Here is a 27,031-nt window from a genome sequence, read left to right as displayed (position 1 = left end):
TTTCCCTTTGAAGACTCTAGGGCCAAAGGAAATATCCTCCGATAACAAAGAGAAGGAAGCTTTCTGAGAAACTTCTTTGTGTTCTGTGAAATCATCTCACAGAGTTACAGCTTTCCCCTCAAGAAGCCTTTCGCTAAGACAGTTCTTGTGGAATTGGCAAAGAGATATCTGGAAGCCCATAGAGGGCTACGGTGAAAAAGGAAATATCCTCAGATGAAATCTGGAAAGAAGCTTTCTGAGAAACTACTTAGTGTTCTGTTAATTCATCTCACAGAGTTACATGTGTATTTCGTGGATGCCTTTGCTAGCCTTATTTTTGTGGAATCTGAGTACAGATATTTCGGATCCCTTTGAGGACGATGGGGGCAAAGGAAATATCCTCTGATAACAAAGAGAAAGAAGCTTTCTGAGAAACTTCTTTGTGTTCTGTGAAATAATCTCACAGAGTTACTGCTTTCTCTTCAAGAAGCCTTTCGCTAAGACAGTTCTTGAGAATTGGCAAAGAGATATTTGGAAGCCCATAGAGGGCTATGGTGAAAAAGGAAATATCCTCAAATGAAATCTGGAAAGAAGCTTTCTGAGAAACTGCTTAGTGTTCTGTTAATTCATCTCACAGAGTTACATGTGCATTTCGTGGATCTCTTTTCTAGCCTTATTTCTGAGGAATCTGAGAACAGATATTTCGGATCCCTTTGAAGAGTATAGGGCTAAAGGAAATATCCTCTGATAACAAAGAGAAAGAAGTTTTCTGAGAAACTTCTTTGCTTTCTGTGAAATCATCTCACAGAGTTACAGCTTTCCCCTCAAGAAGCCTTTCGCTAAGACAGTTCTTGTGGAATTGGCAAAGTGATATTTGGAAGCCCATAGAGGGCAACGGTGAAAAAGGAAATATCCTCAGATGAAATCTGGAAAGAAGCTTTCTGAGAAACTGCTTAGTGTTCTGTTAATTCATCTCACAGAGTTACATGTGTATTTCGTGGATCTCTTTGCTAGCCTTATTTCTGTGGAATCTGAGTACACATATTTCGGATCCCTTTGAAGACTCTAGGGCCAAAGGAAATATCCTCCGATAACAAAGAGAAAGAAGCTTTCTGAGAAAGTTCTTTGTGTTCGGTGAAATCATCTAACAGAGTTACAGCTTTCCCCTCAAGAGGACTTTCGCTAAGACAGTTCTTGTGGAATTGGCAAAGTGACATTTGGATGCACATAGAGGGCTATGGTGAAAAAGGAAATCACCTCAGATGAAATCTGGAAAGAAGCTTTCTGAGAAACTGCTTAGTGTTCTGTTAATTCATCTCACAGAGTTACATATGTATTTCGTGGATCTCTTTGCTTGACTTATTTCTGTGGAATTTGAGAACAGATATTTCGGATCCCTTTGAAGACTATAGGGCTAAAGGAAATATCCTCCGATAAGAAAGAGAAAGAAGCTTTCTGAGAAACTTCTTCGAGTTCTGTGAAATCATCTCACAGAGTTACAGCTTTCCCCTCAAGAAGCCTTTCGCTAAGACAGTTCTTGTGGAATTGGCAAAGTGATATTTGAAGCCCCTAGACGGCTATGGTGAAAAAGGAAATATCCTCAGATGAAATCTGGAAAGAAGCTTTCTGAGAAACTGCTTAGTGTTCTGTTAATTCATCTCACAGAGTTACATGTGCATTTCGTGGATCTCTTTGCTAGCCTTTTTTCTGAGGAATCTGAGAACAGATATTTCGGATCCCTTTGAAGACTCTAGGGCCAAAGGAAATATCCTTCGATAACAAAGAGAAAGAAGCTTTCTGAGAAACTTCTTTGTGTTCTGTGAAATCATCTCACAGAGTTACAGCTTTCCCCTCAAGAAGCCTTCCACTAAGACAGTTCTTGTGGGATTGGCAAAGGGATATTTGGAAGCCCATAGAGGGCAACGGTGAAAAAGGAAATATCCTCCGATGAAATCTGGAAAGAAGCTTTCTGAGAAACTGCTTAGTGTTCTGTAATTCATCTCACAGAGTTACATGTGTATTTCGTGGATCTCTTTGCTAGCCTTATTTCTGTGGAATCTGAAAACAGATATTTCGGATCCCTTTGAAGACTATAGGGCCAAAGGAAATATCCTCCGATAACAAAGAGAAGGAAGCTTTCTGAGAAACTTCTTTGTGATCTGTGAAATCATCACACAGAGTTACAGCTTTCCCCTCAAGAAGCCTTTCGCTAAGACAGTTCCTGTGGAGTTGACAAAGTGATATTTGGAAGCCCATAGAGGGCTACGGTGAAAAAGGAAATATCCTCAGATGAAATCTGCAAAGAAGGTTTCTGAGAAACTGCTTAGTGATCTGTTAATTCATCTCACAGAGTTACATGTGTATTTCGTGGATCTCTTTTCTAGCCTTATTTCTGAGGAATCTGAGAACAGGTATTTCGGATCCCTTTGAAGACAGTAGGGCCAAAGGAAATATCCTCCGATAAAAAAGGGAAAGAAGCTTTCTGAGAAACTTCTTTGTGTTCTGTGAAATCATCTCACAGAGTTACAGCTTTCCCCTCAAGAAGCCTTTCGCTTAGACAGTTCTTGGGAAATTGGCAAAGTGATATTTGGAAGCCCGTAGAGGACTATGGTGAAAAAGGAAATATCCTCAGATGAAATCTGCAAAGAAGCTTTCTGAGAAACTGCTTAGTGTTCTGTTAATTCATCTAACAGAGTTACATGTGTATTTCGTGGATCTCTTTGCTAGCCTTATTTCTGAGGAATCTGAGAACAGATATTTCGGATCCCTTTGAAGACTATAGGGCCAAAGGAAATATCCTGTGATAACAAGGAGAAAGAAGCTTTCTGAGAAGCTTCTTTGTATTCTGTGAAATCATCTCACAGAGTTACAGCTTTCCCTTCAAGAATCCTTTCGCTAAGACAGTTCTTGTGGAATTGGCAATGTGATATTTGGAAGCCCATAGAGGGCTACGGTGAAAAAGGAAATATCCTCAAATGAAATCTGGAAAGAAGCTTTCTGAGAAACTGCTTAGTGTTCTGTTAATTCATCTCACAGAGTTACATGTGGATTTCGTGGATCTCTTTGCTACCCTTATTTCTGTGGAATCTGAGTACAGATATTTCGGATCCCTTTGAAGACTATAGGGCCAAAGGAAATATCCTCCGATAACAAAGAGAAAGAAGCTTTCTGAGAAACTTCTTTGTGTTCTGTGAAATCATCTCACGGAGTTACAGCTTTCCCCTCCAGAAGCCTTTCGCCACGACAGTTCTTGTGGAATTGGCAAAGTGATATTTGGAAGCCCATAGACGGCTATGGTGAAAAAGGAAATATCCTCCGATGAATTCTGGAAAGAAGCTTTCTGAGAAACTGCTTAGTGTTCTGTTAATTCATCTCACAGAGTTACATGTGTATTTCGTGGATCTTTTTGCTAGCCTTATTTCTGTGGAATCTGAGAACAGATATTTCGGATCCCTTTGAAGACTATAGGGCCAAAGAAAATATCCTCCCATAACAAAGAGAAAGAAGCTTTCTGAGAAACTTCTTTGTGTTCTTTGAAGTCATCTCACAGAGTTACAGCTTTCCCCTCAAGAAGCCTTTCGCTAAGACAGTTCTTGTGGAATTGGCAAAGTGATATTTGGAAGCCCATAGAGGGCTATGGTGAAAAAGGAAATATCCTCAGATGAAATCTGGAAAGAAGCTTTCTGAGAAACTGCTTAGTGTTCTGTTAATTCATCTCACAGAGTTAAATGTTTATTTCGTGGATCTCTTTGCTAGCCTCATTTCTGTGGAGTCTGAGAACAGATATTTCGGATCCCTTTGAAGACTCTATGGCCAAAGGAAATATCCTCCGATAACAAAGAGAAAGAAGCTTTCTGAGAAACTTCTTTGTGTTCTGTGAAATCATCTCACAGAGTTACAGCTTTCCCCTCAAGAAGCCTTTCGCTAAGACAGTTCTTGTGGAATTGGCATAGTGATATTTGGAAGGCCATAGAGGGCTATGGTGAAAAAGGAAATATCCTCAGATGAAATCTGGAAAGAAGCTTTCTGAGAAACTTCTTAGTGTTCTGTTAATTCATCTCACAGAGTTACATGTGTATTTCGTGGATCTCTTTGCTAGCCTATTTCTGTGGTATCTGAGTACAGATATTTCGGATCCCTTGGAAGACTATAGGGCCAAAGGAAATATCCTCCGATAACAAAGAGAAAGAAGCTTTCTGAGAAACTTCTTTGTGTTCAGTAAAATCATCTCACAGAATTACAGCTTTCCCCTCCAGAGGTCTTTCGCTAAGACAGTTCTTGTGGAATTGGCAAAGTGATATTTGGAAGCCCCTAGAGGGCTATGGTGAAAAAGGAAATATACTCAGATGAAATCTGGAAAGAAGCTTTCTGAGAAACTGCTTAGTGTTGTGTTAATTCATCTCACAGAGTTACATGTGTATTTCGTGGATCTCTTTGCTAGCCTTATTTCTGTGGAATCTGAGAACGGGTATTTCGGATCCCATTGAAGACTATAGGGCCAAAGGAAATATCCTCCGATAACAAAGAGAAAGAAGCTTTCTGAGAAACTTCTTTGTGTTCTGTGAAATCCTCTCACAGAGTTACAGCTTTCCCCTCAAGCAGCCTTTTGCTAAGACAGTTCTTGTGGAATTGGCAAAGTGATATTTGGAAGCCCCTAGAGGGCTATGGTGAAAAAGGAAATATCCTTAGATGAAATCTGGAAAGAAGCTTTCTGAGAAACTGCTTAGTGTTCTGTTAATTCATCTCACAGAGTTACATGTGTATTTCGTGGATCTCCTTGTTAGCCTTATTTCTGTGGAATCTGAGAACAGATATTTCGGATCCCTTTGAAGACTATAGGGCAAAAGGAAATATCCTCCGATAACAAAGAGAAAGTAGCTTTCTGAGAAACTTCTTTGTGTTCTGTGAAATCATCTCACAGAGTTACAGCTTTCCCCTCAAGAAGCCTTTCGCTAAGACAGTTCTTGTTGAATTGGCAAAGTGATATTTGGAAGCCCATAGAGGGCTATGGTGAAAAATGAAATATCCTCAGATGAAATCTGGAAAGAAGCTTTCTGACAACTGCTTAGTGTTCTGTTAACTCATCTCAAAGAGATACATGTGTATTTCGTGGATCTCTTTGCTAGCCTCATTTCTGTGGAATCAGAGAACATATATTTCGGATCCCTTTGAAGACCATAGGGCCAAAGGAAATATCCTCCGATATAAAAGAGAAAGAAGCTTTCTGAGAAACTTCTTTCTGTTCTGTGAAATCATCTCACAGAGTTACAGCTTTCCCCTCAAGAAACCCTTCGCTAAGACAGTTCTTGTGGAATTGGCAAAGTGATATTTGGAAGCCCATAGACGGCTATGGTGAAAAAGGAAATATCCTCAGATGAAATCTGGAAAGAAGCTTTCTGAGAAACTGCTTAGTGTTCTGTTAACTTATCTCACAGAGTTACATGTGTATTTCGTGGATCTCTTTGCTAGCCTTATTTCTGTGGAATCAGAGAACAGATATTTCAGATCCCTTTGAAGACTGTAGGGCCAAAGGTAATATCGTCCGATAACAAAGAGAAAGAAGCTATCTGAGAAACTTCTTTGTGTTCTGTGAAATTATCTCACAGAGTTACAGCTTTCCCCTCAAGAAGCCTTTCACTAAGACAGTTCTTGTGGAATTGGCAAACTGATATTTGGAAGCCCTTAGAGGGCTATGGTGAAAAAGGAAATATCCTCAGATGAAATATGGAAAGAAGCTTTCTGAGAAACTGCTTAGTGTTCTGCTAATTCATCTCACAGAGCTACATGTGTATTTCGTGGATCTCTTTGCTAGCCTTATTTCAGTGGAATCGGAGAACAGACATTTCGGATCCCTTTCAATACTATAGGGGCAAAGGAAATATCCTCCGGTAACAAAGAGAAAGAGGTTTTCTGAGACACTTCTTTGTGTTCTGTGAAATCATCTCACAGAGTTTCAGCTTTCCCTTCAAGAAGCCTTTCGCTAGACAGTTCTTGTGGAATTGGCAAAGTGATATTTGGCAGCCCATAGAGGGCTAGGGTGAAAAAGGAAATATCCTGAGATGAAATCTGGAAAGAAGCTTTCAGAGAAACTGCTTAGTGTTCTGTTAATTCATCTCACAGAGTTACATGTGTATTTCATGGATCTCTTTGTTATTCTAATTTCTGAGGAATCTGAGAACAGATATTTCGGATCCCTTTGAAGACTCTAGGGCCAAAGGAAATATCCTGCGATAACAAAGAGAAACAAGCTTTCTGAGAAACTTCGCTGTGTTCTGTGAAATCATCTTACAGAGTTATAGCTTTCAACTCAAGAAGCCTTTCGCTAAGACAGTTCTTCTGGAATTGGCAAAGTGATATTTGGAAGCCCCTAGAGGGCTATGGTGAAAAAGGAAATATCCTCAGATGAAATATGGAAAGAAGCTTTCTGAGAAACTGCTTAGTGTTCTGCTAATTCATCTCACAGAGTTACATGTGTATTTCGTGGATCCCTTTGCTAGCCTTATTTCTGTGGAATCTGAGAACGGGTATTTCGGATCCCTTTGAAGACTATAGGGCCAAAGGAAATATCCTCCGATAACAAAGAGAAAGAAGCTTTCTGAGAAACTTCTTTGTGTTCGGTGAAATCATCTCACAGAGTTACAGCTTTCCCCTCAAGAAGCCTTTCGCTAAGACAGTTCTTGTGGAATTGGCAAAGTGATATTTGGAAGCCCATAGAGGGCTAGGGCGAACAAGGAAATATCCTCAGATGAAATCTGGAAAGAAGCTTTCTGAGAAACTGCTTAGTGTTCTGTTAACTCATCTCAAAGAGATACATGTGTATTTCCTGGATCTCTTTGGTAGCCTCATTTCTGTGGAATCAGAGAACATATGTTTCCGATCCCTTTGAAGACCATAGGGCCAAAGAAAATATCCTCCGATAACAAAGAGAAAGAAGCTTTCTGAGAAACTTCTTTGTGTTCTGTGAAATCATCTCACAGAGTTACAGCTTTCCCCTCAATAAACCTTTCGCTAAGACAGTTCCTGTGGAATTGGCAAAGTGATATTTGTGAGCCCTTAGAGGGCTACGGTGAAAAAGGAAATATCCTCAGATGAAATCTGGAAAGAAGCTTTCTGAGAAACTGCTTAGTGTTCTGTTAATTCATCTCCCAGAGTTACATGTGTATTTCGTGGATCTCTTTTCTAGCCTTATTTTTGAAGAATCTGAGAACAGATATTTCGGATCCCTTTGAAGACTCTAGGGCCAAAGGAAATATCCTCCGATAACAAAGAGAAAGAAGCTTTCTGAGACACTTCTTTGTGTTCTGTGAAATCATCTCACAGAGTTAAAGCTTTCCCCTCAAGAAGCCTTTCGCTAAGACAGTTCTTGTGGAATTGGCAAAGTGATAATTGGAAGCCCATAGAGGGCTACGGTGAAAAAGGAAATATCCTCAGATGAAATCTGGAAAGAAGGTTTCTGAGAAACTGCTTAGTGTTCTGTTAATTCATCTCACAGAGTTACATGTGTATTTCGTGGATCTCTTTGCTAGCCTTATTTCTGTGGAATCTGAGTACAGATATTTCGGATCCCTTTGAAGACTATAGGGCCAAAGGAAATATTCTCCGATAACAAAGAGAAAGAAGCTTCCTGAGAAACTTCTTTGTGTTCGGTGAAATCATCTAACAGAGTTACAGCTGTCCCCTCAAGAAGCCTTTCGCTAAGACAGTTCTTGTCGAATTGGCAAAGTGATATTTGGAAGCCCATAGAGGGCTATGGTGAAAAAGGAAATCTTCTCAGATGAAATCTGGAAAGAAGCTTTCTGAGAAATTGCTGAGTGTTCTGTTGATTCATCTCACAGAGTTACATATGTATTTCGTGGATCTCTTTGCTTGCCTTATTTCTGTGGAATCTGAGAACAGATATTTCGGATCCCTTTGAAGACTATAGGGCTAAAGGATATATCCTCCGATAACAAAGAGAAAGAAGCTTTCTGAGAAACTTCTTCGAGTTCTGTGAAATCATCTCACAGAGTTACAGCTTTCCCCTCAAGAAGCCTTTCGCTAAGACAGTTCTTGTGGAATTTTCAAAGTGATATTTGAAGCCCCTAGACGGCTATGGTGAAAAAGGAAATATCCTCAGATGAAATCTGGAAAGAAGCTTTCTGAGAAACTGCTTAGTGTTCTGTTAATTCATCTCACAGAGTTACATGTGTATTTCGTGGATCTCTTTGCTAGCCTTCTTTCTGAGGAATCTGAGAACAGATATTTCGGATCCCTTTGAAGACTCTAGGGCCAAAGGAAATATCCTTGGATAACAAAGAGAAAGAAGCTTTCTGAGAAACTTCTTTGTGTTCTGTGAAATCATCTCACAGAGTTACAGCTTTCCCCTCAAGAAGCCTTCCACTAAGACAATTCTTGTGGAATAGGCAAAGTGATATTTGGAAGCCCATAGAGGACTATGGTGAAAAAGGAAATATCCTCAAATGAAATCTGGAAAGAAGCTTTCTGAGAAACTGCTTAGGGTTTTGTTAATTCATCTCACAGAGTTACATGTGTATTTCGTGTATCTCTTTGCTAGCCTTATTTCTGTGGAATCTGAGTACAGATATTACGGATCCATTTGAAGACTCTAGGGCCAAAGGAAATATCCTCCGATAACAAAGAGAAAGAAGATTTCTGAGAAACTTCTTTGTGTTCGGTGAAATCATCTAACAGAGTTACAGCTTTCCCCTCAAGAAGCCTTTCGCTAAGACAGTTCTTGTGGAATTGGCAAAGTGACATTTGGAAGGCCTTAGAGGGCTATGGTGAAAAAGGAAATCTCCTCAGATGAAATATGGAAAGAAGCTTTCTGAGAAACGGCTTAGTGTTCTGTTAATTCATTTCACAGAGTTACATGTGCATTTCGTGGATCTCTTTGCTAGCCTTATTTCTGTGGAATATGAGAACAGATATTTCGTATCCCTTTGAAGACTACAGGGCCAAAGGAAATATCCTCCGATAACAAAGAGAAAGAAGCTTTCTGAGAAACTTCTTTGTGTTCTGTGAAATCATCTCACATAGTTACATGTTTCCCCTAAAGATGCCTTTCGCTAAGACAGTTCTTGTGGAATTGGCAAAGTGATATTTGGAACCCCTTAGAGGGCTATGGTGCAAAAGGAAATATCCTCAGATGAAATCTGGAAAGAAGCTTTCTGAGAAACTGCTTAGAGTTCTGTTAATTCATCTCACAGAGTTACATGTGTATTTTGTGGATCTCTTTGCCAGCCTTATTTCTGTGGAATCTGAGAACAGATATTTCGGATCCCTTTGAAGACTATAGGGCCAAAGGAAATATCCTCCGATAACAAAGAGAAAGAGGCTTTCTGAGAAACTTCTTTGTGTTCTGAGAAATCATCTCACAGAGTTACAGCTTTCCCCTCAATAAACCTTTCGCTAAAACAGTTCCTGTGGAATTGGCAAAGTGATATTTGTGAGCCCTTAGAGGGCTACGGTGAAAGAGGAAATATCCTCAGATGAAATCTGGAAAGAAGCTTTCTGAGAAACTGCTTAGTGTTCTGTTAATTCATCTCACAGAGTTACATGTGTATTTCGTGGATCTCTTTTCTAGCCTTATTTCTGAAGAATCTGAGAACAGATATTTCGGATCCCTTGGAAGACTCTAGGGCCAAAGGAAATATCCTCCGATAAAAAAGAGAAAGAAGCTTTCTGAGAAACTTCTTTGTGTTCTTTGAAATCATCTCACAGAGTTAAAGCTTTCCCCTCAAGAAGCCTTTCGCTAAGACAGTTCTTGTGGAATTGGAAAAGTGATATTTGGAAGCCCATAGAGGGCTAGGGTGAAAAAGGAAATATCCTCAGATGAAATCTGGAAAGAAGCTTTCTGAGAAACTGCTTAGTGTTCTGTTAACTCATCTCACAGAGTTACATGTGTATTTCGTGGATCTCTTTCCTAGCCTCATTTCTGTGGAATCTGAGAACAGATATTTCGGATCCCTTTGAAGACTATAGGGCCAAAGGAAATATCCTCCGATAACAAAGAGAAGGAAGCTTTCTGAGAAACTTCTCTGTGTTCTGTGAAATCATCTCACAGAGTTACAGCTTTCCCCTCAAGAAGCCTTTCACTAAGACAGTTCTTGTGGAATTGGCAAACTGATATTTGGAAGCCCTTAGAGGGCTATGGTGAAAAAGGAAATGTCCTCAGATGAAATATGGAAAGAAGCTTTCTGAGAAACTGCTTAGTGTTCTGCTAATTCATCTCACAGAGCTACATGTGTATTTCGTGGATCTCTTTGCTAGCCTTATTTCAGTGGAATCGGAGAACAGACATTTCGGATCCCTTTGAATACTATAGGGGCAAAGGAAATATCCTCCGGTAACAAAGAGAAAGAGGTTTTCTGAGACACTTCTTTGTGTTCTGTGAAATCATCTCACAGAGTTTCAGCTTTCCCTTCAAGAAGCCTTTCGCTAGACAGTTCTTGTGGAATTGGCAAAGTGATATTTGGCAGCCCATAGAGGGCTAGGGTGAAAAAGGAAATATCCTGAGATGAAATCTGGAAAGAAGCTTTCTGAGAAACTGCTTAGTGTTCTGTTAATTCATCTCACAGAGTTACATGTGTATTTCATGGATCTCTTTGTTATTCTAATTTCTGAGGAATCTGAGAACAGATATTTCGGATCCCTTTGAAGACTCTAGGGCCAAAGGAAATATCCTGCGATAACAAAGAGAAACAAGCTTTCTGAGAAACTTCGCTGTGTTCTGTGAAATCATCTTACAGAGTTATAGCTTTCAACTCAAGAAGCCTTTCGCTAAGACAGTTCCTGTTTAATTGGCAAAGTGATATTTGGAAGCCCATAGAGGGCTATGGTGAAAAAGGATATCTCCTCAGATGGAATCTGGAAAGAAGCTTTCTGAGAAACTGCTTAGAGTTCTGTTAATTCATCTCACAGAGTTACATGTGTATTTCGTGGATCTCTTTTCTAGCCTTATTTCTGAGGATTCTGAGAACGGATTTTCGTTTCCCTTTGAAGACTCTAGGGAAAAAGGAAATATCCTCCGATAACAAAGAGAAGGAAGCTTTCTGAGAAACTTCTTTGTGTTCTGTGAAATCATCTCACAGAGTTACAGCTTTCCCCTCAAGAAGCCTTTCGCTAAGACAGTTCTTGTGGAATTGGCAAAGAGATATCTGGAAGCCCATAGAGGGCTACGGTGTAAAAGGAAATATCCTCAGATGAAATCTGGAAAGAAGCTTTCTGAGAAAATTCTTAGTGTTCTGTTAATTCATCTCACAGAGTTACATGTGTATTTCGTGGATGCCTTTGCTAGCCTTATTTTTGTGGAATCTGAGTACAGATATTTCGGATCCCTTTGAGGACGATGGGGGCAAAGGAAATATCCTCTGATAACAAAGTGAAAGAAGCTTTCTGAGAAACTTCTTTGTGTTCTGTGAAATAATCTCACAGAGTTACTGCTTTCTCTTCAAGAAGCCTTTCGCTAAGACAGTTCTTGAGAATTGGCAAAGAGATATTTGGAAGCCCATAGAGGGCTATGGTGAAAAAGGAAATATCCTCAAATGAAATCTGGAAAGAAGCTTTCTGAGAAACTGCTTAGTGTTCTGTTAATTCATCTCACAGAGTTACATGTGAATTTCGTGGATCTCTTTTCTAGCCTTATTTCTGAGGAATCTGAGAACAGATATTTCGGATCCCTTTGAAGAGTATAGGGCTAAAGGAAATATCCTCTGATAACAAAGAGAAAGAAGTTTTCTGAGAAACTTCTTTGCTTTCTGTGAAATCATCTCACAGAGTTACAGCTTTCCCCTCAAGAAGCCTTTCGCTAAGACAGTTCTTGTGGAATTGGCAAAGTGATATTTGGAAGCCCATAGAGGGCAACGGTGAAAAAGGAAATCTCCTCAGATGAAATCTGGAAAGAAGCTTTCTGAGAAACTGCTTAGTGTTCTTTTAATTCATCTCACAGAGTTACATGTGTATTTCGTGGATCTCTTTGCTAGCCTTATTTCTGTGGAATCTGAGTACACATATTTCGGATCCCTTTGAAGACTCTAGGGCCAAAGGAAATATCCTCCGATAACAAAGAGAAAGAAGCTTTCTGAGAAAGTTCTTTGTGTTCGGTGAAATCATCTAACAGAGTTACAGCTTTCCCCTCAAGAAGCCTTTCGCTAAGACAGTTCTTGTGGAATTGGCAAAGTGATATTTGGATGCACATAGAGGGCTATGGTGAAAAAGGAAATCACCTCAGATGAAATCTGGAAAGAAGCTTTCTGAGAAACTGCTTAGTGTTCTGTTAATTCATCTCACAGAGTTACATGTGTATTTCGTGGATCTCTTTGCTAGCCTTATTTCTGTGGAATCTGAGTACAGATATTTCGGATCCTTTGAAGACTATAGGGCCAAAGAAAATATCCTCCGATAACAAAGAGAAAGAAGCTTTCTGAGACACTTCTTTGTGTTCTGTGAAATCATCTCACAGAGTTAAAGCTTTCCCCTCAAGAAGCCTTTCGCTAAGACAGTTCTTGTGGAATTGGCAAAGTGATATTTGGAAGCCCATAGAGGGCTAAGGTGAAAAAGGAAATATCCTCAGATGAAATCTGGAAAGAAGCTTTCTGAGAAACTGCTTAGTGTTCTGTTAATTCATCTCACAGAGTTACATGTGTATTTCGTGGATCTCTTTGCTAGCCTTATTTCTGTGGAATCTGAGTACAGATATTTCGGATCCCTTTGAAGACTATAGGGCCAAAGGAAATATTCTCCGATAACAAAGAGAAAGAAGCTTCCTGAGAAACTTCTTTGTGTTCGGTGAAATCATCTAACAGAGTTATAGCTGTCCCCTCAAGAAGCCTTTCGCTAAGACAGTTCTTGTCGAATTGGCAAAGTGATATTTGGAAGCCCATAGAGGGCTATGGTGAAAAAGGAAATCTTCTCAGATGAAATCTGGAAAGAAGCTTTCTGAGAAATTGCTGAGTGTTCTGTTAATTCATCTCACAGAGTTACATATGTATTTCGTGGATCTCTTTGCTTGACTTATTTCTGTGGAATTTGAGAACAGATATTTCGGATCCCTTTGAAGACTATAGGGCTAAAGGAAATATCCTCCGATAAGAAAGAGAAAGAAGCTTTCTGAGAAACTTCTTCGAGTTCTGTGAAATCATCTCACAGAGTTACAGCTTTCCCCTCAAGAAGCCTTTCCCTAAGACAGTTCTTGTGGAATTGGCAAAGTGATATTTGAAGCCCCTAGACGGCTATGGTGAAAAAGGAAATATCCTGAGATGAAATCTGGAAAGAAGCTTTCTGAGAAACTGCTTAGTGTTCTGTTAATTCATCTCACAGAGTTACATGTGTATTTCGTGGATCTCTTTGCTAGCCTTTTTTCTGAGGAATCTGAGAACAGATATTTCGGATCCCTTTGAAGACTCTAGGGCCAAAGGAAATATCCTTCGATAACAAAGAGAAAGAAGCTTTCTGAGAAACTTCTTTGTGTTCTGTGAAATCATCTCACAGAGTTACAGCTTTCCCCTCAAGAAGACTTTCGCTAAGACAGTTCTTGTGGAATTGGCAATGTGATATTTGGAAGCCCATAGAGGGCTACGGTGAAAAAGGAAATATCCTCAAATGAAATCTGGAAAGAAGCTTTCTGAGAAACTGCTTAGTGTTCTGTTAATTCATCTCACAGAGTTACATGTGGATTTCGTGGATCTCTTTGCTACCCTTATTTCTGTGGAATCTGAGTACAGATATTTCGGATCCCTTTGAAGACTATAGGGCCAAAGGAAATATCCTCCGATAACAAAGAGAAAGAAGCTTTCTGAGAAACTTCTTTGTGTTCTGTGAAATCATCTCACGGAGTTACAGCTTTCCCTTCCAGAAGCCTTTCGCTACGACAGTTCTTGTGGAATTGGCAAAGTGATATTTGGAAGCCCATAGACGGCTATGGTGAAAAAGGAAATATCCTCCGATGAATTCTGGAAAGAAGCTTTCTGAGAAACTGCTTAGTGTTCTGTTAATTCATCTCACAGAGTTACATGTGTATTTCGTGGATCTTTTTGCTAGCTTTATTTCTGTGGAATCTGAGAACAGATATTTCGGATCCCTTTGAAGACTATAGGGCCAAAGAAAATATCCTCCCATAACAAAGAGAAAGAAGCTTTCTGAGAAACTTCTTTGTGTTCTTTGAAGTCATCTCACAGAGTTACAGCTTTCCCCTCAAGAAGCCTTTCGCTAAGACAGTTCTTGTGGAATTGGCAAAGTGATATTTGGAAGCCCATAGAGGGCTATGGTGAAAAAGGAAATATCCTCAGATGAAATCTGGAAAGAAGCTTTCTGAGAAACTGCTTAGTGTTCTGTTAATTCATCTCACAGAGTTAAATGTTTATTTCGTGGATCTCTTTGCTAGCCTCATTTCTGTGGAGTCTGAGAACAGATATTTCGGATCCCTTTGAAGACTCTATGGCCAAAGGAAATATCCTCCGATAACAAAGAGAAAGAAGCTTTCTGAGAAACTTCTTTGTGTTCTGTGAAATCATCTCACAGAGTTACAGCTTTCCCCTCAAGAAGCCTTTCGCTAAGACAGTTCTTGTGGAATTGGCATAGTGATATTTGGAAGGCCATAGAGGGCTATGGTGAAAAAGGAAATATCCTCAGATGAAATCTGGAAAGAAGCTTTCTGAGAAACTTCTTAGTGTTCTGTTAATTCATCTCACAGAGTTACATGTGTATTTCGTGGATCTCTTTGCTAGCCTATTTCTGTGGTATCTGAGTACAGATATTTCGGATCCCTTGGAAGACTACAGGGCCAAAGGAAATATCCTCCGATAACAAAGAGAAAGAAGCTTTCTGAGAAACTTCTTTGTGTTCAGTAAAATCATCTCACAGAATTACAGCTTTCCCCTCCAGAGGTCTTTCGCTAAGACAGTTCTTGTGGAATTGGCAAAGTGATATTTGGAAGCCCATAGAGGGCTATGGTGAAAAAGGAAATATACTCAGATGAAATCTGGAAAGAAGCTTTCTGAGAAACTGCTTAGTGTTCTGTTAATTCATCTCACAGAGCTACATGTGTATTTCGTGGATCTCTTTGCTAGCCTTATTTCAGTGGAATCGGAGAACAGACATTTCGGATCCCTTTGAATACTATAGGGGCAAAGGAAATATCCTCCGGTAACAAAGAGAAAGAGGTTTTCTGAGACACTTCTTTGTGTTCTGTGAAATCATCTCACAGAGTTTCAGCTTTCCCTTCAAGAAGCCTTTCGCTAGACAGTTCTTGTGGAATTGGCAAAGTGATATTTGGCAGCCCATAGAGGGCTAGGGTGAAAAAGGAAATATCCTGAGATGAAATCTGGAAAGAAGCTTTCTGAGAAACTGCTTAGTGTTCTGTTAATTCATCTCACAGAGTTACATGTGTATTTCATGGATCTCTTTGTTATTCTAATTTCTGAGGAATCTGAGAACAGATATTTCGGATCCCTTTGAAGACTCTAGGGCCAAAGGAAATATCCTGCGATAACAAAGAGAAACAAGCTTTCTGAGAAACTTCGCTGTGTTCTGTGAAATCATCTCACAGAGTTATAGCTTTCAACTCAAGAAGCCTTTCGCTAAGACAGTTCTTCTGGAATTGTCAAAGTGATATTTGGAAGCCCCTAGAGGGCTATGGTGAAAAAGGAAATATCCTCAGATGAAATATGGAAAGAAGCTTTCTGAGAAACTGCTTAGTGTTCTGTTAATTCATCTCACAGAGTTACATGTGTATTTCGTGGATCCCTTTGCTAGCCTTATTTCTGTGGAATCTGAGAACGGGTATTTCGGATCCCATTGAAGACTATAGAGCCAAAGGAAATATCCTCCGATAACAAAGAGAAAGAAGCTTTCTGAGAAACTTCTTTGTGTTCGGTGAAATCATCTCACAGAGTTACAGCTTTCCCCTCAAGAAGCCTTTCGCTAAGACAGTTCTTGTGGAAATGGCAAAGTGATATTTGGAAGCCCATAGAGGGCTATGGTGAAAAAGGAAATATCCTCAGATGAAATCTGGAAAGAAACTCTCTGAGAAACTGGTTAGTGTTCTGTTAATTCATCTCACAGAGTTACATGTGTATTTCGTGGATCTCCTTGCTAGCCTTATTTCTGTGGAATCTGAGAACGGGTATTTCGGATCCCATTGAAGACTATAGGGCCAAAGGAAATATCCTCCTATAACAAAGAGAAAGAAGCTTTCTGAGAAACTTCTTTGTGTTCTGTGAAATCATCTCACAGAGTTACAGCTTTCCCCTCAAGAAGACTTTCCCTCAGACAGTGCTTGTGGAATTGGCAAAGTGATATTTGGAAGCCCATAGAGGGCTAGGGCGAACAAGGAAATATCCTCAGATGAAATCTGGAAAGAAGCTTTCTGAGAAACTGCTTAGTGTTCTGTTAACTCATCTCAAAGAGATACATGTGTATTTCCTGGATCTCTTTGGTAGCCTCATTTCTGTGGAATCAGAGAACATATGTTTCCGATCCCTTTAAAGACCATAGGGCCAAAGAAAATATCCTCCGATAACAAAGAGAAAGAAGCTTTCTGAGAAACTTCTTTGTGTTCTGTGAAATCATCTCACAGAGTTACAGCTTTCCCCTCAAGAAGCCTTTCGCTAATTCAGTTCTTGTGGAATTGGCAAAGTGATATTTGGAAACCCATAGAGGGCTATGTTGAAAAAGGAAATATCCTCAGATGAAATCTGGAAAGAAGTTTTCTGAGAAACTGCTTAGTGTTCTGTTAACTTATCTCACAGAGTTACACGTGTATTTCGTGGATATCTTTGCTAGCCTTATTTCTGTGGAATCAGAGAACAGATATTTCGGATCCCTTTGAAGACTGTAGGGCCAAAGGAAATATCCTCCGATAACAAAGAGAAAGAAGCTTTCTGAGAAACTTCTTTGTGTTCTGTGAAATCATCTCACCAAGTTACAGCTTTCACCTCAAGAAGGCTTTCGCTAAGACAGTTCTTGTGGAATTGGCAAAGTGATATTTGGAAACCCATAGAGGGCTATGGTGAAAAAGGAAATATCCTCAGAAGAAATCTGGAAAGAAGCTTTCTGAGAAACTGCTTAGTGTTCTCTTACTTCATCTCACAGAGTTACATGTGTATTTCGTGGATCTCTTTGCTAGCCTTATTTCTGAGGAATCTGAGAACAGATATTTCGGATCCCTTTGAAGACTCTAGGGCCAAAGGAAATATCCTCCGATAACAAAGAGAAAGAAGCTTTCTGAGAAACTTCTTTGTGTTCTGTGAAATCATCTCACCGAGTTACAGCTTTCCCCTCGAGAAGCCTTCCGCTAAGACAGTTCTTGTGGAATTGGCAAAGTGATATTTGGAAGCCCGTAGAGGGCAATGGTGAAAAAGGAAATCTCCTCAGATGAAATCTGGAAAGAAGCTTTCTGAGAATCTGCTTAGGGTTCTGTTAATTCATCTCACAGAGTTACATGTGTATTTCGTGGTTCTCTTTGCTAGCCTTATTTCTGTGGAATCGGAGAACAGATATTTCGGATCCCATCGAAGACTGTAGGGCCAAAGGAAATATCCTCCGATAACAAAGAGAAACAGGCTTTCTGAGAAACTTCTTTGTGTTCTGTGAAATCATCTCACCGAGTTACAGCTTTCACCTCAAGAAGGCTTTCGCTAAGACAGTTTCTGTGGAATTGGCAAAGTGATATTTGGAAGCCCATAGAAGGCTATGTTGAAAAAGGAAATATCCTCAGATGAAATCTGGAAAGAAGCTTTCTGAGAAACTGTTTAGTGTTGTGTTAATTCATCTCACAGAGTTACATGTGTATTTCGTGGATCTCTTTGCTAGCCTTATTTCTGTGGAATCTGAGATCGGGTATTTCGGATCCCATTGAAGACTATAGGGCCAAAGGAAATATCCTCCGATAACAAAGAGAAAGAAGCTTTCTGAGAAACTTCTTTTTGTTCGGTGAAATCATCTCACAGAGTTACAGCTTTCCTCTCAAGAAGCCTTTTGCTAAGACAGTTCTTGTGGAATTGGCAAAGTGATATTTGGAAGCCCTTAGAGGGCTATGGTGAAAAAGGAAATATCCTGAGATGAAATCTGGAAAGAAGCTTTCTGAGAAACTGCTTAGTGTTCTGTTAATTCATCTCACATAGTTACATGTGTATTTCGTGGATCTCCTTGTTAGCCTTATTTCTGTGGAATCTGGGAACAGGTATTTCGGATCCCATTGAAGACTATAGGGCCAAAAGAAATATCCTCCGATAACAAAGAGAAAGAAGCTTTCTGAGAAACTTCTTTGTGTTCTTTGAAATCATCTCACAGAGTTACAGCTTTCCCCTCAAGAAGCCTTTCGCTAAGACAGTTCTTGTGGAATTGGCAAAGTGATATTTGGAAGCCCATAGAGGGCTTGGGTGAAAAAGGAAATATCCTCAGATGAAATCTGTAAAGAAGCTTTCTGACAAACTGCTTAGTGTTCTGTTAACTCATCTCAAAGAGATACATGTGTTTTTCGTGGATCTCTTTGCTAGCCTCATTTCTTGGAATCAGAGAACTTATATTTCGGATCCCTTTGAAGACCATAGGGCCAAAGGAAATATCCTCCGATAACAAAGAGAAAGAAGCTTTCTGAGAAACTTCTTTGTGTTCTGTGAAATCATCTCACAGAGTTACAGCTTTCCCCTCAAGAAACCTTTCCCTAAGACAGTTCTTGTGGAATTGGCAAAGTGATATTTGGAAGCCCATAGAGGGCTATGGTGAAAAAGGAAATATCCTCAGATGAAATCTGGAAAGAAGCTTTCTGAGAAACTGCTTAGTGTTCTGTTAACTTATCTCACAGAGTTACATGTGTATTTCGTGGATCTCTTTGCTAGCCTTATTTCTGTGGAATCAGAGAACAGATATTTCGGATTCCTTTGAAGACTGTAGGGCCAAAGGAAATATCCTCCGATAACAGGGAGAAAGAAGCTTTCAGAGAAACTTCTTTGTGTTCTGTGAAATCATCTCACAGAGTTACAGCTTTCCCCTCAAGAAGCCTTTCACTAAGACAGTTCTGGTGGAATTGGCAAACTGATATTTGGAAGCCCATAGAGGGCTATGGTGAAAAAGGAAATATCCTCAGATGAAATCTGGAAAGAAGCGTTCTGAGAAACTGCTTAGTGTTCTGTTAATTCATCTCTCAGAGCTACATGTGTATTTCGTGGATCTCTTTGCTAGCCTTCTTTCTGTGGAATCGGAGAACAGACATTTCGGATCCCATTGAAGACTATAGGGGCAAAGGAAATATCCTCCGATAACAAAGAGAAAGAGGCTTTCTGAGACACTTCTTTGTGTTCTGTGAAATCATCTCACAGAGTTTCAGCTTTTCCTTCAAGAAGCCTTTCGCTAGACAGTTCTTGTAGAATTGGCAAAGTGATATTTGGAAAGCCCATAGAGGGCTATGGTGAAAAAGGAAATATTCTCATATGAAATCTGGAAAGAAGCTTTCTGAGAAACTGCTTAGTGTTCTGTTAATTCATCTCACAGAGTTACATGTGTATTTCGTGGATCTCTTTGCTAGCCTTATTTCTGAGGAATCTGAGAACAGGTATTTCGGATCCCATTGAAAACTATAGGGCCAAAGGAAATATCCTCCGATAACAAATAGAAAGAAGCTTTCTGAGAATCTTCTCTGTGTTCTGTGAAATCATCTCACAGAGTTACAGCTTTCCCCTCAAGAAGCCTTTCGCTAAGACAGTTCTTGTGGAATTGGCAAAGTGATATCTGGCAGCCCATAGAGGGCTAGGGTGAAAAAGGAAATATCCTGAGATGAAATCTGGAAAGAAGCTTTCTGAGAAACTGCTTAGTGTTCTGTTAACTTATCTCACAGAGTTACATGTGTATTTCGTGGATATCTTTGCTAGCCTTATTTCTGTGGAATCAGAGAACAGATATTTCGGATCCCTTTGAAGACTGTAGGGCCAAAGGAAATATCCTCCGATAACAAAGAGAAAGAGGCTTTCTGAGAAACTTCTTTGTGTTCTGTGAAATCATCTCACCGAGTTACAGCTTTCACCTCAAGAAGGCTTTCGCTAAGACAGTTCTTGTGGAATTGGCAAAGTGATATTTGGAAACCCATAGAGGGCTATGGTGAAAAAGGAAATATCCTCAGAAGAAATCTGGAAAGAAGCTTTCTGAGAAACTGCTTAGTGTTCTCTTACTTCATCTCACAGAGTTACATGTGTATTTCGTGGATCTCTTTGCTAGCCTTATTTCTGAGGAATCTGAGAACAGATATTTCGGATCCCTTTGAAGACTCTAGGGCCAAAGGAAATATCCTCCGATAACAAAGAGAAAGAAGCTTTCTGAGAAACTTCTTTGTGTTCTGTGAAATCATCTCACCGAGTTACACCTTTCCCCTCGAGAAGCCTTCCGCTAAGAGAGTTCTTGTGGAATTGGCAAAGTGATATTTGGAAGCCCATAGAGGGCAAAGGTGAAAAAGGAAATCTCCTCAGATGAAATCTGGAAAGAAGCTTTCTGAGAATCTGCTTAGGGTTCTGTTAATTCATCTCACAGAGTTACATGTGTATTTCGTGGATCTCCTTGTTAGCCTTATTTCTGTGGAATCTGGGAACAGGTATTTCGGATCCCATTGAAGACTATAGGGCCAAAGGAAATATCCTCCGATAACAAAGAGAAAGAAGCTTTCTGAGAAACTTCTTTGTGTTCTTTGAAATCATCTCACAGAGTTACAGCTTTCCCCTCAAGAAGCCTTTCGCTAAGACAGTTCTTGTGGAATTGGCAAAGTGATATTTGGAAGCCCATAGAGGGCTTGGGTGAAAAAGGAAATATCCTCAGATGAAATCTGTAAAAAAGCTTTCTGACAAACTGCTTAGTGTTCTGTTAACTTATCTCACAGAGTTACATGTGTATTTCGTGGATCTCTTTGCTAGCCTTATTTCTGTGGAATCAGAGAACAGATATTTCGGATTCCTTTGAAGACTGTAGGGCCAAAGGAAATATCCTCCGATAACAGGGAGAAAGAAGCTTTCTGAGAAACTTCTTTGTGTTCTGTGAAATCATCTCACAGAGTTACAGCTTTCCCCTCAAGAAGCCTTTCACTAAGACAGTTCTTGTGGAATTGGCAAACTGATATTTGGAAGCCCATAGAGGGCTATGGTGAAAAAGGAAATATCCTCAGATGAAATCTGGAAAGAAGCTTTCTGAGAAACTGCTTAGTGTTCTGTTAATTCATCTCACAGAGCTACATGTGTATTTCGTGGATCTCTTTGCTAGCCTTATTTCTGTGGAATCGGAGAACAGACATTTCGGATCCCATTGAAGACTATAGGGGCAAAGGAAATGTCCTCCGATAACAAAGAGAAAGAGGCTTTCTGAGACACTTCTTTGTGTTCTGTGAAATCATCTCACAGAGTTTCAGCTTTCCCTTCAAGAAGCCTTTCGCTAGACAGTTCTTGTGGAATTGGCAAAGTGATATTTGGAAAGCCCATAGAGGGCTATGGTGAAAAAGGAAATATTCTCATATGAAATCTGGAAAGAAGCTTTCTGAGAAACTGCTTAGTGTTCTGTTAATTCATCTCACAGAGTTACATGTGTATTTCGTGGATCTCTTTGCTAGCCTTATTTCTGAGGAATCTGAGAACAGGTATTTCGGATCCCATTGAAAACTATAGGGCCAAAGGAAATATCCTCCGATAACAAATAGAAAGAAGATTTCTGAGAAACTTCTCTGTGTTCTGTGAAATCATCTCACAGAGTTACAGCTTTCCCCTCAAGAAGCCTTTCGCTAAGACAGTTCTTGTGGAATTGGCAAAGTGATATTTGGCAGCCCATAGAGGGCTAGGGTGAAAAAGGAAATATCCTGAGATGAAATCTGGAAAGAAGCTTTCTGAGAAACTGCTTAGTGTTCTGTTAACTCATCTCAAAGAGATACATGTGTATTTCCTGGATCTCTTTGCTAGCCTCATTTCTGTGGAATCTGAGAACAGATATTTCGGATCCCTTTGAAGACTATAGGGCCAAAGGAAATATCCTCCGATAACAAAGAGAAAGTAGCTTTCTGAGAAACTTCTTTGTGTTCTTTGAAATCATCTCACAGAGTTACAGCTTTCCCCTCAAGAAGCCTTTCGCTAAGACAGTTCTTGTGGAATTGGCAAAGTGATCTTTGGAAGCCCATAGAGGGCTATGGTGAAAAAGGAAATATCCTCAGATGAAATCTGGAAAGAAGCTTTCTGAGAAACTGCTTAGTGTTCTGTTAATTCATCTCACAGAGTTACATGTGTATTTCGTGGATCTCTTTGCTAGCCTTATTTCTGAGGAATCTGAGAACAGATATTTCGGATCACTTTGAAGACTCTAGGGCCAAAGGAAATATCCTCCGATAACAAAGAGAATCAGGCTTTCTGAGAAACTACTTTGTGTTCTGTGAAATCATCTCACAGAGTTACAGCTTTCCCCTCAAGAAGCCTTTCGCTAAGACAGTTCCTGTGGAATTGGTAAAGTGATATTGGAAGCCCATGGAGGGCTACGGTTAAAAACGAAATATCCTCAGATGAAATCTGGAAGGAAGCTTTCTGAGAAAATTCTTAGTGTTCTGTTAATTCATCTCACAGGGTTACGTGTGTATTTCATGGATCTCTTTTCTAGCCTTATTTCTGAGGAATCCGAGAACAGATATTTCGGATCCCTTTGAAGACTATAGGGCCAAAGGAAATATCCTCCGATAACAAAGAGAAAGAAGCTTTCTGAGAAACTTCTTTGTGTTCTGTGAAATCATCTCACAGAGTTACAGCTTTCCCCTCAAGAAGCCTTTCACTAAGACAGTCTTTGTGGAATTGGCAAACTGATATTTGGAAGCCCAAAGAGGGCTATGTTGAAAAAGGAAATATCCTCAGATGAAATCTGGAAAGAAGCTTTCTGAGAAACTGCTTAGTGTTCTGTTAATTCATCTCACAGACCTACATGTGTATTTCGTGGATCTCTTTGCTAGCCTTATTTCTGTGGAATCGGAGAACAGACATTTCGGATCCCATTGAAGACTATAGGGGCAAAGGAAATATCCTCCGATAACAAAGAGAAAGAGGCTTTCTGAGAAACTTCTTTGTGTTCTGTGAAATCATCTCACAGAGTTTCAGCTTTCCCTTCAAGAAGCCTTTCGCTAAGACAGTTCTTGTGGAATTGGCAAAGTGATATTTGGAAAGCCCGTAGAGGGCTCTGGTGAAAAAGGAAATATTCTCATATGAAATCTGGAAAGAAGCTTTCTGAGAAACTGCTTAGTGTTCTGTTAATTCATCTCACAGAGTTACATGTGTATTTCGTGGATCTCTTTGATAGCCTTATTTCTGTGGAATCTGAGAACAGGTATTTCGGATCCCATTGAAGACTGTAGGGCCAAAGGAAATATCCTCCGATAACAAATAGAAAGAAGCTTTCTGAGAAACTTCTTTGTGTTCTGTGAAATCATCTCACAGAGTTACAGCTTTCCCCTCAAGAAGCCTATTGCTAAGACAGATCTTGTGGAATTGGCAAAGTGATATTTGGAAGCCCATAGAGGGCTAGGGCGAAAAAGGAAATATCCTCAGATGAAATCTGGAAAGAAGCTTTCTGAGAAACTGCTTAGTGTTCTGTTAACTCATCTCAAATAGATACATGTGTATTTCGTGGATCTCTTTGCTAGCCTCATTTCTGTGGAATCTGAGAACAGATATTTCGGATCCCTTTGAAGACTATAGGGCCAAAGGAAATATCCTCCGATAACAAAGAGAAAGAAGCTTTCTGAGAAAATTCTTTGTGTTCTGTGAAATCATCTCACAGAGTTACAGCTTTCCGCTCCAGAAGCCTTTCGCTAAAACAGTTCTTGTGGAATTGGCAAAGTGATATTTGGAAGCCCATAGAGGGCTATGGTGAAAAAGGAAATCTCCTCAGATGAAATCTGGAAAGAAGCTTTATGAGAAACTGCTTAGGGTTCTGTTAATTCATCTCACAGAGTTACATGTGTATTTCGTGGTTCTCTTTGCTAGCCTTATTTCTGTGGAATCGGAGAACAGATATTTCGGATCCCATTGAAGACTGTAGGGCCAAAGGAAATATCCTCCGATAACAAAGAGAAAGAGGCTTTCTGAGAAACTTCTTTGTGTTCTGTGAAATCATCTCACCGAGTTACAGCTTTCACCTCAAGAAGGCTATCGCTAAGACAGTTCCTGTGGAATTGGCAAAGTGATATTTGGAAGCCCATAGAGGGCTATGTTGAAAAAGGAAATATCCTCAGATGAAATCTGGAAAGAAGCTTTCTGAGAAACTGCTTAGTGTTCTGTTAACTTATCTCAGAGAGTTACATGTGTATTTCGTGGATCTCTTTGCTCGCCTCATTTTTGTGGAATCTGAGAACAGGTTTTTCGGATCCCTTTGAAGGCTATAGGGCCAAAGGAAATATCCTCCGATAACAAAGAGAAAGTAGCTTTCTGAGAAACTTCTTTGTGTTCTGTGAAATCATCTCACAGAGTTACAGCTTTCCCCTCAAGAAGCCTTTCGCTAAGACAGTTCTTGTGGAATTGGCAAAGTGATCTTTGGAAGCCCATAGAGGGCTATGGTGAAAAAGGAAATATCCTCAGATGAAATCTGGAAAGAAGCTTTCTGAGAAACTGCTTAGTGTTCTGTTAATTCATCTCACAGAGTTACATGTGTATTTCGTGGATCTCTTGGCTAGCCTTATTTCTGTGGAATCAGAAAACAGATATTTTGGATCCCTTTGAAGACTGTAGGGCCAAAGGAAATATCCTCCGATAACAAAGAGAAAGAGGCTTTCTGAGAAACTTCTTTGTGTTCTCTGAAATCATCTCAAAGAGTTACAGCTTTCCCTTCAAGAAGCCTTTCGCTAAGACAGTTCCTGTGGAATTGGCAAAGTGATATCGGAAGCCCAAAAAGGGCTACGGTTAAAAAGGAAATATCTTTAGATGAAATCTGGAAGGAAGCTTTCTGAGAAAATGCTTAGTGTTCTGTTAATTCATCTCACAGAGTTACATGTGTATTTCGAGGATGTCTTTGCTAGCCTTATTTCTGTGGAATCTGAGAACAGGTATTTCGGATCCCATTGAAGACTGTAGGGCCAAAGGAAATATCCTCCGTTAACAAAGAGAAAGAAGCTTTCTGAGAAAATTCTTTGTGTTCTGTGAAATCATCTCACAGAGTTACAGCTTTCCCCTAAAGAAGCCTTTCGCTAAGACAGTTCTTGTGGAATTCGCAAAGTGCTATTTGGAAGCCCATAGAGGGCAATGGTGAAAAAGGAAATATCCTCAGATGAAATCTGGAAAGAAGCTTTCTGAGAACCTGCTTAGGGTTCTGTTAATTCATCTCACAGAGTTACATGTGTATTTCGTGGATCTCTTTGCTAGCCTTATTTCTGTGGAATCGGAGAACAGATATTTCGGATCCCATTGAAGACTGTAGGGCCAAAGGAAATATCCTCCGATAACAAAGAGAAAGAGGCTTTCTGAGAAACTTCTTTGTTTTCTGTGAAATCATCTCACAGAGTTACAGCTTTCCCCTGAAGAAGCCTTTGACTAAGACAGTTCCTGTGGAATTGGCAAAGTGATATTTGGAAGCCCATAGAGGGCTATGTTGAAAAAGGAAATATCCTCAGATGAAATCTGGAAAGAAGCTTTCTGAGAAACTGCTTAGTGTTTTGTTAACTTATCTCACAGAGTTACATGTGTATTTCGTGGATCTCTTGGCTCTCCTCATTTTTGTGGAATCTGAGAACAGATTTTTCTGAACCCTTTGAAGACTGTAGGGACAAAGGAAATATCCTCCGATAACAAAGAGAAAGTAGCTTTCTGAGAAACTTCTTTGTGTTCTGTGAAATCATCTCACAGAGTTACAGCTTTCCCCTCAAGAAGCCTTTCGCGAAGACAGTTCTTGTGGAATTGGCAAAGTGATATTTGGAAGCCCATAGAAGGCTATCGTGAAAAAGGAAATATCCTCAGATGAAATCTGGAAAGAAGCTTTCTGAGAAACTCCTTAGTGTTCTCTTAATTCATCTCACAGAGTTTCATGTGTATTTCGTGGATCTCTTTGCTAGCCTTATTTCTGAGGAATCTGAGAACAGATATTTCGGAACCCTTTGAAGACTCTAGGGCCAAAGGAAATATCTTCCGATAACAAAGGGAAAGAGGCTTTCTGAGAAACTTCTTTGTGTTCTGTGAAATCATCTCACAGAGTTTCAGCTTTCCCTTCAAGAAGCCTTTCACTAAGACAGTTCTTGTGGAATTGGCTAAGTGATATTTGGAAGCCCATAGAGGGCTATGTTGAAAAAGGAAATATCCTCAGATGAAATCTGGAAGGAGCTTTCTGAGAAACTGCTTAGTGTTCTGTTAATTCATCTCACAGAGTTACATGTGTATTTCGTGGATCTCTTTGCTAGCCTTATTTCTGTGGAATCTGATAACAGATATTTCGGATCCCTTTGAAGACTATAGGGCCAAAGGAAATATCCTCCGATAACAAAGAGAAAGAAGCTTTCTGAGAAAATTCTTTGTGTTCTGTGAAATCATCTCACAGAGTTACAGCTTTCCCCTCAAGAAGCCTTTCGCTAAGACAGTTCTTGTGGAATTGGCAAAGTGATATTTGGAAGCCCATAGAGGGCTACGGTGAAAAAGGAAATATCCTCAGATGAAATCTGGAAAGGAGCTATCTGAGAAACTGCTTAATGTTCTGTTAATTCATCTCACAGAGTTACATGTGTATTTCGTGGATCTCTTTGTTTGCGTTATTTCTGTGGAATCTGAGAACAGATATTTCGGATCCCTTTGAAGACTCTAGGGCCAAAGGAAATATCCTCCGATAACAAAGAGAAAGAAGCTTTCTGAGAAACTTCTTTGTGTTCTGTGAAATCATCTCACAGAGTTACAGCTTTCCCCTCAAGAAGCCTTTCACTAAGACAGTTCTTGTGGAATTGGCAAAGTGATATTTGGAAGCCCATAGAGGGCTATGGTGAAAAAGGAAATATCCTCAGATGAAATCTGGAAAGAAGCTTTCTGAGAAACTGCTTAGTGTTCTGTTAATTCATCTCACAGAGTTACATGTGTATTTCGTG

The sequence above is a fragment of the Macaca fascicularis genome, chromosome 9 (genome assembly GCF_037993035.2).
Source record: "Macaca fascicularis isolate 582-1 chromosome 9, T2T-MFA8v1.1".
NCBI lineage: Eukaryota > Metazoa > Chordata > Mammalia > Primates > Cercopithecidae > Macaca > Macaca fascicularis.
Note: the sequence above shows the minus strand (reverse complement) of the source record.